We start from the raw sequence: 13,467 nt of genomic DNA on the forward strand, positions 1-13,467 counted from the left end.
AAAATACACAAGTAGCATGTATTCAAGTTAGATTTGAAATACTTATGCAGTTAGTATGATGCGCCGAGCCTGATGCGTGCAAGACTAATGAATGATGCACGCATGCATAGCATAAGGTATGCTAAAGTAAACATGTCCTGGTACTAACCATCAAAGCAGGTAAGTAAAAGGGAGAAAGAAGTAGGGGTTGGAAGACATGCACACACGCACCCACACTTATTACAAATTTGCCCTCGCTCAGAGGGACCGAAAGAATAATACAAGTTAATTAACCTACAAGCTAATTAAATATTACAGACCAATTAATTAATTAACAAATTAACTAATCCAATGAAAGCAGTAAATGGCCTCGGGAAGAGGGCCCAATGCAATGCGTGCTCGGCTCCGCTCGGAAAGTCACTGTCATGCACAAGTTGCCTCTGCTTTGACTATTCTACTTCTCTGAAAATTGCACAACTCCCAAGGTTGCTTCTCTGAGTGTTTTGGAACACCACCGACTGAGTGGGATCATCACCGGCCATTTAGAATGGTCATCGGCTAAACATTATACTCTCGGCCAAACACTCTTTGCCGATCGGCACTCAACACTGCCGGCTGTAGACGCGCCCGCGTGGGCCTCGCTACAGTTCGGACTCAATTTGTGTATTGCGATTCTTAATCTGAACCAAAGAGTCCAAATCCAGCAAATCGTTTTGAGAAAACATATTTTTGAAAGAAGTGCCAAACATGGACTGCTTTGCCAGATACAGAGTCGCCACCTAAATATTTTTTATAGGGGAATTTAGGAAGCCCTGACTCGGTGCCAAAGGCCACATGTCCATCATCACCAAGGTTGCCTCGGCTCGGGAGCTTGGGTACGATTGGGGAAGGTCAGCTATGAGCACCCCCTCTCGCCCGATTCGAAGATCGGCCTCTACTAACCGTGATATCCGCTTTTGAAAACGTTATGTGTTCTTATCCCGATTATTAGCCTAGAATTACTATGTTATGCGCACAGCACAAAAGTATAGACTAGATCGCCTAATTTGGAAATAGGCATTGCATATCCGTTTGTTTTGAAAAAAAACGTTTTGGAATTTGCTACTCGCAAGTAGGTTAAAACACGGATTTCAATGAGCTATTCCAACTCAGACAATCCAACCTTCACCCACAGGCATTCAGGCAATTTATAACACATAAGCATCTAGCCACATGGTAAGCATGCTGTCATGTTAACATTCACACTTATGCGAGATGCTAAAACATAAATACTTACATCGTACTCCGTGCCAAAACAAAGAACTCATTAGCAATCAATGCATGATCCAAGTCCATGTTTAAATGCCTAATGCAACGCATACGGAATGTCACTAGAGTAGGCTCGGCTAATCTATGAATGACATGTGAAAATGCACGGGTAGTATGTATTCAAGTTAGATTTGAAATACTAATGCAGTTAGCATGATGCGCCGAGCCCGGTGCATGCAATACTGATGAATGATGCACGCATGCATAGCATAGGGTATGCTAAATTAAACATGACCTATTACTAACCATCAAAGCAGGTAAGTAAAAGGGAGAAAGAAGTGGGGGTTGGAAGATATGCACACACTCACCCACACTTATTACAAATTCGCCCTCGCTCGGAGGGATCGAAAGAATAATACAATTCGAATAATGAATTAACTATCCTAGCTAATTAATTATTACAGACCAACTAAATTAATTAAACAAATTAATTGATTTAAGAAAGGAAGAAAAAGGGGCCTCGGGAAGAGGGCTCAATGCACGCGTGCTCGGGTCTTGCTCGAAAGTCCACTGCCATGCGTAGGCTGCCTCTGTTTTCCCTGCTCTACTTCTCTGAAGACTGCTAAATTCTCAGAATTGCTTCCCTGGACATTGGGAGACACCACCGGCTGGAGGGAATCATCATCGGCTGTGATTTGGTGTCGATCGGCCAAAAATGAATCCATCGGCCACAGATGGATTGCCGGTCGGCACTCTGTGCAGTCGATCGGCAAAAAGTTCCTGCAGAAACTGTTTGACAGCAGCAGAGGACAGGGCTTTGCATGGCAATGCAATTCAGGCAATGTATGCACCGACCATATCCCTTATCATGTTTATGACTCAAAGGGACATGGTCCTTGGTTCTTGAACCATCAATCGCGCATTTCAATGCGTGATCGCCCAAGAGACCAATTTATGCATGTTGATTTCAAATGCAATGCAAACCAACAAACAAGTGAGGAGCTCAATCTCAATCATGGATAATCAAGAGGCAAAGCATGCATGCAATGCAACCTAAGCATGTTAACTAGGCATGCAACATGGTAATGCAAACAAGCATACAAGGCATGTGACAACTATGCTAGTTACTCAAGCATGCAAGTATGCAAAGCATGCAACATGTTAGGTAATTCCAACTAAGAGAAATGCATGCCAAATGCAAAGTCACTTAGACATGCCACAACACGTGATAGGCCAAGCATGCAATCAACACACAAGGTAAGCATGTCACAACATGCAAGAATGGACTTAGACTAATTTAGGCAGCCCTCAAACTAACTTAAAACAGTGGCCAAAGTGCCCAAAAATGAAGGACTAATGGCATGCAAACATGCATGTATACAAGGACCAACACTTAGGCATAAAGAGACAATTCTCAAGCACACTTAGGAGGATGCAAACATGGACATATGGCATGCACACGAGCTTTGAAAATCAGGTTAATGATGGTGCTAAACCAAGCAAACGAGACAAACAAAGCATGCAATTGGTCCAAATACTTGAGGCAAGGCAAGGAGACTTAAACCATGGCCAAGCCAACCAAGCCCCACAAGGCCAAGAAGACTTAAAACATGTTCAAGGCAGACCTAAACAATGCTAAGGGAACACCTAGATGGCATCCAAGTATCCTAAAAATGGAAGCATGCAAAAGAGACCAAACATGGAGCATTCAACACAAGCTTTTAAAGCATCAAAGAAGCATCAAGAGGCAAGCATGCAAGCATGTTATGAGGACTGAAATAGCATGGCAAGTGGTCCCAAACCACTGAAAATGATGCAAGTAATGCATACCACACAATCACACACTTGAGGCCAACAAGCCAAAATGCAAAGGGACTATGCAATACATGCTAAAATCGATCCAAACAACTAAGGACAGACCTTAATCATGGCAAAATAAACATGAAAGCTTCACAAAGCCAGGCCTAAAACATGCTAGAACAATGGTTTACAACCTAAGGCATGTTAAGGCAACAAAATGGCATTACAAGGCATGTATGCTAAGCAAGCATGGTGTACCAAAACCAACTAAAAACAGAGGCATATTATGACATAATAAGCACAAAAATCAGCTAAGGCATGGTCAACATGAACCTAAGCTAGGTGCTCCCTCAAGAGACAAAAATGGTCCTTTTCAAGGACAACAAGGAGAGGGGGTGGCCCTCTCCTTCTTGGGACCTCAAGGAACCATACTTACCACTGAAATCCCTCAAGATTTCAATGGTGACGAGGCCCAAACACCAAGGTCTCGGAGCTCTCCGAAAATGGCACAAAATGGAGCCTTACAAGGCTTAAGAGGGGTCAAACTACCCCAAAGCTTGAAGCAACCTTAAACAACTATTTAGAGGGCCTAAAAACAGAACTTTTTTATGTTATACACAAAGCTCAAAAATAGTTCCAAGGTAAGCTAAAAGGCTATGCAAGAAAGGGGTAAAAAGGGGCAAAGTTGTTACCCTTGAAGACTTTCTTCACAAAGGAAGCTCCAGCAGCTTCTTCAGCTCCAAACCAGCTCCAAGAACTTCGAGAACACTCCTTTGGCCCTCAATAACCAAGAAAAGTTGTAATGGTGGGTGTTTGTGTGCAAAAGTAAGACCAAACACACACTAAACTAAAAGAGAGGGAAATATAGAGATGGAATAGATACAAATTCCTAACCCTAATGTCAAAGCTCTCTAAGAATGTTGTCTAACCCTACTGCCAAGAGAGGAGCCCTCTTCTTATAGGCAACTCCCTCTTGTAAGACTTCCAAAACAAGCCATCCAAGAGGGAAATCCCTCCATACACGTGTATGGAGGAGAGCAGAGTGGGTGCCAGCTATCACAGCTGGCACAAAATTTCTACCAAAAGTAAATGAACAGTGATCGGCCATTCAAAATTGCCATTTTGGCAAAACAAATGGCCGACCGGCAACAAAGAGTGCCGACCGGCAATATACATTGCCGATGGAACAAAATCACTGGCCGGTGCCCTCAAGCCATGGCCGGTGATGTGTGGGGATGCCTCTCAAGGCATTCCCTGCCCCTCCAAGGCAAAACACAAGTGTTTGGTGCAAAACCAGACACAACACGGTCGAGTCGAGAGATCCTGAGGCAAGGCGTGCAACCGAGACCTCCAGGAACTCAAGACGAACACAAACAAGGGTAATCACCAAGTGTTCCAATGGTGACGTCCAAGTCTTGAGGACGGTCAAAAATGGGGTGTCTGCACCAACCGGCCAAATCTTCCTGCAAAAACTGGTTTGACAGCAGCAGAGGACAAAACATGACATGGCAATGCATTTCAAGCAATATATGCACCAATCACACCTCTTATCATATTTATGACTCAAAGGGATATGGTCTTCGATTCTCAGACCACCAATCGCGCACTTCCATGCATGATGGTCCAAAAAAAAGTCAAGTGTGCATCTTGATATGGAATGTAATGCATATAATCAAACAAATTAAACTCAACCTCTATCATACTCACTTCAAGAGGTCAAGCATGCATACTCATGCAATGCAATCCTAAGCATGTGAACTAGCATACAACATGGCAATGCAATGCGAATATGCAAGTATGCAAGCAAACATACAGGGTGAGCACACAATCAAGCAAAGGGGATGGACTTAAACTAATTGAGGATGGCTCGCAAGCATGCCAAAATCAGTGGCCAAAGTGCTCAAACATGAGGACCAACACACACACACACAAGCACATGTTAATGGGCCGACACTTAAACATCAAAAGGCAACTCTCAAGCACGCTTGGAAGAGACTAAACATGGACTAAGGGCATGCAATGTAAGCTCTGAAAACCATGCTAATGATGGTGCCAAACCAACTTAACCAAGACAAACATAGCGTGCAATTGGTCCGAGTACTTGAAGCAAGTCAAGGAGACTTTAACCATGGCCAAGCCAACCAAGCCTCACAAGGCCAAGAGGGCTTAAAACAGGTTCAAGGTAGGCCTAGACCATGCAAAGGGAACACCTAGATGGTATCCAAGTGGCTTAAACATGGAAGCATACAAAAGAGGCTAAACATGGAGCATACAACACAAGCTTTTAAGGCATTAAAGAGGCATCAAAGGCAAGCATACAAGAATGTTATAAGGACTGAAATAACATGGTAAGTGGTTCCAAACCACTAAAACAATGCAAGTAATGCATGCTAGAGAGGCCAAAAATTAAGGCATTCAAGAGGGATTGCATGGTAGCTATACAAAGCAAGACATGAATGACTCAAATGACCTAACAGTCCCTTAGCACATCAAAATATGCATGTAAGCTTCACAAAGCTAAGCCTAAATCATGCTAGAACAAGGGTCTACACTTAAAGCATGTTAAGGCAAAATGTGGCATTACAAGACATGTATGCAAGGCATGCAAGGTGTGTCCAAACCAACATACAACAATGCTATATTATGACATAATAAGCATGAAAATCAATCAAGGCATGGTCAATACACACTCAAACTATATGCTCCCTCAAGAGGCTAAAAAAGGCCCTTTTCAAGGACAACAAGGAGAGGGGGTGGCCCTCTCCTTCCTAGGACCTTAAGGCACCATCCTCATCACTGAAATCCCTCAAGATTTCAGTGGTGAGGAGGCCCAAACACAATGGTCCAGGAGCTCAACCGAAATGGCACAAAATAAGGGCCAAACAAGCCTTAAGAGGGGTCAAACAACCCCAAAGCTTAAAACACCCTTAACAAACTATTTAGAGAACTCAAAAACAAGACTTTTCTATGTTATATGTTAAGCTCAAATATAGTTGCAAATATGGCAAAACAAGCTATGAAAACAAGGCTTAAAAGAGGTAAAAGCTCACCCTTGAAGCACAGCAGCAAATCAGCAACTTTTGGACCAAGAAAAGGCTTCAAATCACCCCAAAAATCACCTTCAAGGACCTCAGCACAATAAAGGGAGTAGAGAACTAGGTGTTTGTATGCAAAAGTGCAAAGAAAATGCACTTTTGAGCACAAACAAGCCCTAAACCTTAGAAAGAGAGGCAGAAAAATGTAGAGAGAGAGGGAGATTTTTGCTCCTCTTTTTGTATATCTCCTCCTCTTCCTCTTTTATATCTCTTTTTTTTTTTTTGAGAGAGCTTGATTGATATAGAGATATATCAATCTGCAGCTCCTCAGAGCTCCCATGTCCAGGCATGGGCTGGGGTATGGCCTGGAATGACAGCTGCCAGCTGTCTGCAGAAATATCTGTTGAAAACCACATTTGGCCGGCCGGCCATCACATTTGGCCGATGGCAACAAAACACAGCCGGTGGCCTTAAGCCATGGCCGGTGGAGTGCGGGGATGTCCCAAAAGCCATTCCCTGCCCTCCAAAGCAAAAACACAAGTGTTTGGTGCAAAACCAGACACAAAATAGTCAAGTTGAGAGATCCTGAGGCAAGGAGCATAGCCGAGGCCTCCGGGAACTCAAGACGAACACAAAACATGGATGATCACCGAGTGTTCAAGCGATGACGTCCAAGTCTTGAGGACGGTCAAAAATGGGGTGTCTACTGCTATTAATTGACTATAATCAAATTGGATCAAGAGAAGGTCTATATAAGGGCCTTATTACACTTAACTCTTCATTTTTGATGAACTCAAATCCGGTTATACACTCTAGAGAGAAAGAGAGGCCGGTTCTAGAGAAAGGAAGAGGGAGAATTGTGTATCTTGGCTCAAATTTGTGAATTTGGAAACTTAACTCCAATAATTAGCTAGAAATGGGAAGCTTGGAACTCCAAGGTGAGTATTTGAGCATTGATTCACAAATTGTAATTGTAATTTTGAGAATTTGAAGCTAGATTGTAAACAAAAGTGTGAATTAAGTTATATATGAAGTTATATTGAGCATGCATGCATAGAATTGCCATGAAATTGCATAATCAAGCATGTAAGAAGTTGAATATGATAAATTGAGTGTTGAATCATATATGCAAGCATGGTTTTGTTGAGTTTCATGAGAATGGGCATCATTTGTGCCATTTGAAATGATATTGAGATCTATAATACACATGCATTCATGATCTATGAAGTTATGGAGTTCTGTTATATGTACATTGAAGTTTAATCATGAAGCAAGGTGTTTTGGTGGTAAACTTGAGAATTAAAATCATGATTTTGAAGAATTGGTCTCATATTGCTATTGTCCTCATGTTATGTAATGTTTTCCATGCTTTTGTGTCAAAAACATGAGTTTTGATCCTTTGAATATCGCGTTTGAACTTCAAGAACAGTTCTGGAAATTCCAGAATTTTGCATGTCCGCTCGAGCGGAGGAAGGGCCGCTCGAGCGTGAAATGCTAGTTCCCAGAAGTTTTGCAGACATGATGTCCGCTCGAGCGGGGAGATTCACGCTCAGGCGCCAAGCCATGTACTTTGAATTTCAGCTCAAGCATCCGAAGTCACGCTCAAGCGTAAATTTGAGGCAACCAGTACTTTTGCAGATCAAAGGGGTCCGCTCGAGCGGGGAAACCTATGCTCAAGTGGGGAAACCTACGCTCGAGCAGGGAGCCCTGTTTCAGAAAGTTTGTAAAGATGTTTTGTGTTTCATTTTCCATTCTCTTCCATTTCTGAGCACTCTTAGGCATGCATTCAACATTGTAAATGGATTAAGAAGATAATAAAGAGGCCTAAGAGAGATGCACAAGTTAAGAACGAATTGAATTGTTTGTGACCCATATGTGTTATGTAATGTGTAGGGCCGAGCTCGAGGGCAATCCACCGGCAGAACACTGTAAGTAATATCTTAGTAAAGATATTTTCAAGTATGTTACTTTCCGAATGCTACTTCGGTATAAGCTTCATGGATTTGTTGATTTGAAATACGAATGAGTATTCTATATGCCTAATTTGTATTAGGCCGTTTGTCGTTTGCCATTTGTCGTTTGCCGTTGATATGTTTGATATATCTAAATTGGGCCAAAGGCCATTGGACATGAATGATTGGGCCAAAGGCCGTCGAACATGAATGATTGGGCCAAAGGCCATCGGATATGAATGATTGAGCCAAAGCCGTCGGACATGAACGATTGGGCCAAAGGCCATCGGACATGAATGATTGGGCCAAAGGCTGTCGGATATGAACGATTGGGCCAAAGGCCGTCAGACATGAATGCAAAGATGGGCCAAAGGCCATTTAAATATGTCATTTGATATGTTGGAATACCGTGATGGGCCAAAGGCCATTTCAATGAAACGGATCATGATCATGAATATGAAATACGCATGGATATGAATATAAAGATAATGGGTCCGAGGCCGTTTGATATGCCTGATATGTTTGAATTGGGCCCGAGGCCATTTGATGTGTTTGAATTGGACCGAAAGTCGTTTTAAATAGAGAGTTGGTTGGACCAAAGGTCATTTTGAATAGAGAGTTAGTTGGACCAAAGGTCGTTTTGTAGAGATGGACCTGAGGTCGTATTGTTTTATATAAGAATTGGACCTGAGGTCGTTTTGCATATGGACATGATGTGTTGGACCTAAGGTCGTTTTGCTTTGTTGAGATTTGTAGATCTGGTGTGAATGAGAATAGTGGTTCAAATATGTACATTGTAAGTATGATTCATTTATGAACAAATCTCATTCATTAACCTTTTTACTTTGATATTATTCACTAGGCGTTAGCTCACTCTCATTTATATGTATGTAGATGAGCAATGGGACGTTCAACCCCAGCTTTAGTGTAATTTAAGAAAGGAACCCGAGTTTTGTGAAGTCAACCCAAGTGCCTCACGCAAGAGGCTTTGGTTATGAACTTTTGTATTCCTTTTTGCTACTTCTATTGGTAGTGATAGACCGTTTATGTCTATAAGCTTTTGGTTTAGCTGACTATGTGTTTGAATGATCCTGGGTATACAAGATGTTGACTACTGATATGTGGTGTGAGTTATTATTAAGTATATGTGAAAGGTTTTGATATGCCATGTAAGCATAGCTCATTGGACAAAAATTTTAAGTCTGCTTCCGTTTGGCCCCTTAACTCTCATGAAGTATATTCTAATCTGATTTGAGGCCGTAGGTAATCTCATGATTACTGGCCAGTTATGACCTTAATCTATAGGGGCGGGTTCGGGTCATGACATACACCTACAACTTCCTTGATGCATCATCAATGAAGGTCAAAAAATATTTGCGACTGGCAAGTGACTCCACTTCGTTAGGCCACAAACATTCGAGTATACCATACTGAGCACTTTTGTTTTCCTTTTGCTCGTTGAACTGAATGATACTCAATGTTGCTTGCCATAAAGGCAATGATCACATGGCTTCAGGGCACTCCCTTTGGATAAGGGTTTCTTCGATTGCTTTGCCAACAGATGCAATCCCTTCTCACTCATGTAAGCTAGTCTTCTGTGCCATAAGTCTTGTGACTCCTTAGCCTCTGCTACATTAAGACTTCCCAGATAGATCTTCGTTTGAGTCTTATACAGTGTTGAAGACATCTCTCCTCTGGCGATTGTCAAAGCTCTTTCTGTCAGCTTCCAACAGCCATTTCCGAATGTAATTGTATAGCCCTGTCAGTCTAGCGCACTTCCGAAGATAAGATTGAGGTGCAAATCTGGAACATACCTCACATCTTTGAGAACCAACTTGTGTCCAGCATTAGTCTGAATTCTAATGTCTCCAATACCCACAATCTTTGAATAGCTAGAATTCCTCATTTGAACAGTGCAAAATCTCCAGCATTGTATGAGCTAAAAAGGTTTCTGTGAGAAATGGCGTGATAGGATGCAGCTGTGTCTATCACCCACTCTGTATAGCTGTGGTCAGCCACGTGCAATCTTCCTCTCCACTAGCTGTAAGAAGTATTTCATCAATTGTTGTGGCTATTGTGTTCTCGTCTCCCTTTGACTTACTACTTTGGCCTTTATCTTTCCGGTTTGGGCAGTTCCTCTTTATGTGACCCTCCTGGCCATAGTGAAAGCAATAGAAGCAAGAGTTACCTTGACTTTTACTGTCTCTGGATTTACTCCTGTTGTTCCATCTGCCTCTACTCTTGCTTCTTCCTTTGCCTCTGCATCTTCCTTTACCTCTGTCTCTACCTCTATCTTTTGTGACAAGAGCATGGGACTGATTACCTTCCATGTCTTTTCTCCTTGTCTCTTCATTGTACATGGCGTCTGTGACCATGCTGACGGTCAGCTTCCCCTTTGGTGCAAAGTTGCTGAGAGAAACCACCAATGTCTCTCAGCTGTCCGGTAAAGAATTGAGCAGTAGAACGGCTTGCATTTCATCGTCTAGGGGCATCTTGACGATTACAAGTTAATTCACCAGATTCTTGAATTCACTAGTGTGCTCGGTGCCAAACACATCATTCTTCAACTTCAGATTTATAAGCCTTCTCATCACTAAGGTTTTGTTCCAAGTGGTCTTTGACTGGTACATTCCTTCTAACATTGTCCAAAGGACATATGCATCTATCTCCTAGGCGACGTGGTGGAACACACTATGGTCTATCCATTGTCTGATATAATTAACAGTCTTTCGGTTCATCTTTATCCAGTCTTCATCCTTCACTTCTTTCGGTTTAACCCCTTTTAGAGCAATAGGGTCAAACAGGCCTTTATAATATAGGATGTCTTCCATCCGCGACTTCTAGATTGCATAACTAGAAGGATTCAACTTGATCATGGATCTTGAAGTTGATGTGGATTCTTCCATCGTCTACTTTCCTTTGACGGAAATTCTGAATTAAATCTGACCGTACAAATCTCTCCAGAATACTCCAAATAGTTGGAAACTACTATTGGATCCCCAAAATTAGATTTCAAATGGCTCAGATCTAGCCAAAATAAGTTTGATGGTTCAGATCTGCGGATGTACCTTAGCCGCGTAAGCACCGGATAATCCCTCTGCTTCTGAGTTGGGTCGGGTCAACCCGACAGGTTGACTGGCCAACCAGCTAATGATGTGGCTGGCATATGGCAACATGTGGAGCTGACGTGGGTGACACGTGTCGGTGACGTGGTGACACGTGGCATTGACAATGACGCTATGTGGCATTGACGTGGACTACCAGATGACGTGTGGCGTAGCGGTGACGTCACGCACATGCACGCACCACTCTCCTTCTTCCTTCCACCGCACGTGGGGGCGCGTGAGTGCAACTAACGTGACGTGCCGGTGTTATAATTGGCACGTGAAACGCGTGTTTGAGAGTGGGCCTCACGCCCTTTCTTCAGATGATGCATGACGACTCGTGAGGACTCTTCTTGGGCTCAGCTTTGTAGTTCTAGACTCCTCTTGTCGAGAGCTTCCTCCCAATATGCTCAAAATTGAATTTTGAGCAACTTGATTTCTAGGCAATTTTGAAAAACACACCCTGTTTTTCCAAAAATCGACCAACGCGGCTCTAATACCACTTGTTAGGATTAAGGCGCACCAAAAATCAATCACACACAATAACACAAGATATTTACATGGTTTGGCAATTGCCTACATCCAAGGGAGAGATATCCACTATAGAATTTCCCGGAGGGAGTTGACACCACTCACACCTTATTCTCTCTATAGCACTCTTACTCACAGATACATACACTCTATGTCGCCTTTGTCTGTATGTTTCTTCTCTTCCTCTCAGCCTCTATTTATACATAAAAGAGAGGGAATAAAGTCAAGCTAAGGAAGTTATTGGGTTGGCTTCACCTGCCATCTCCCTCCTACGTCTTGACTTGGAGACCCAACTTCGACCTCCAACTACTCCAAGTGGGCTGGAGTTAACAATGTTTGCCATTCAAAATTGAATTGAATACAATATTTTAGCCAATTTGTCATTGAGTAAATTTCTTTTCTGGTCATGTTATTTTAGTTCAAAAATTAAGGTCCTATTTTTTCATTGAGAAGGAAATAATTTCAGAAATTAGGGTGCATGCCTCTGCAATGAAATTGCCTCTACATTTTGAGGATATTTGCGTGGTTGATGTATTACAAGAACAGATTCTAATATGAAAGATGATTATACAAGAATAGCTTCTGATAAATTATGATGATTAAGCAAAGCATTGTTGTATTGCTTGAAGTTCTAATTTAAAATAAAAAAAAATAAATAAATAAAAGATTGCTTGCTGCATAACAACTTTAAACTCTATTTTCAATCTCATACATATATCAAATTTTGTTATGCTTGCAAAATCTGGGCAATTATGTGTCTCTTATCCCACCCAAATGCAATTGAAAAGTGTGTGCTAGCTTGTGTTCAACTTCTATATTGCGACTATTATTGTCATTAAAAAAATCTAAACTTTTATTGATATTCTTATTTTCACTTTTACAGATTGTGGATACGGAAGGGGAAAGAATGAGAAAGGTAAAGATGAAGATAGAAAAGATAAAGCAAAGACCAAAGATTTTGACAAAGAGAAAGGAAAACACAAGGATGAGGAAACATGAAAGTGAGAAAATTAAATTTAAGAAACAAATTTGGCTGGTTTGCAATAGTGGATCCTTGGTTGCATAAGCAGTGACTTGATTGATAACAATAAAGTGAGATCAAATGAAATGTTGTAGTTAAATTAATATGAATGTTACAGTTAGATTAAATATTTGTAATGACAATATTGATGGAATAAAATGATATGTTGGTTGATTGAATGAAATAGTTTGCATATCTTTATTGAATGAAGCGATTTAGCAATTTTGATTGAATGGAATGGTTTGAGCATCTTGGTTGAATGAAATGATCTTGATTGAATGAATGTTTTATAGAGCAATTTTGGTTTGTGCATTGATTGAATTGAATGGTCTATAGCAATTGGCAATTTTGATTTGTGTATTGATTGAGTAGAATTGTCTGCAACAATAGTTGTTCTTGGAAACAATTTTAAAGAGTCCCAAAGTGTTTTAAAATGTTGCCCTTCACCACAATAGTCCATGGTTGGAACAAATATAAGAATCCCAATCAAAATATCAACAACTTATACAAAGAAAAGAAATGCATTGCTTAATTTCAACATAAATAGGTCACCATAAAACCTATCCATGCATGAAACCTATCCAATTTCATAAAAAACTTAAATATAGATGACTTGTTTATACATACAAAAGAGATGACCTGTTCAATTTCAGAAAAAGAAAAAAGAAAAAAGAGAAGCCTATTTCTACGAACGTCCAACATAAAATTTGTTCCCTAAAAATTAAATATAAAACATATTTATACATAGAAGGGTCCAGCATCTTCTTGCAATACTGAACTTTAAAAAATGTCCAAAA

The 13,467-nt window shown here is 41.1% G+C and overlaps 1 long non-coding RNA gene across 1 annotated transcript in view; it reads left to right on the forward strand.

The window, feature by feature from the left end:
- Positions 1-12,650, forward strand: part of LOC145816154 (uncharacterized) — a 44,767-nt gene extending 32,117 nt beyond the window's left edge. The window contains exon 2 of the long non-coding RNA XR_014358591.1: positions 12,533-12,650. This is a non-coding gene — a long non-coding RNA (uncharacterized LOC145816154). The remainder of the gene's footprint in view (positions 1-12,532) is intronic.
- The last annotated feature ends 817 nt before the right edge of the window (positions 12,651-13,467 follow it).

The sequence above is a fragment of the Camellia sinensis genome, unplaced genomic scaffold, assembly GCF_055761805.1.
Source record: "Camellia sinensis isolate YWXY unplaced genomic scaffold, ASM5576180v1 Unanchor3, whole genome shotgun sequence".
NCBI lineage: Eukaryota > Viridiplantae > Streptophyta > Magnoliopsida > Ericales > Theaceae > Camellia > Camellia sinensis.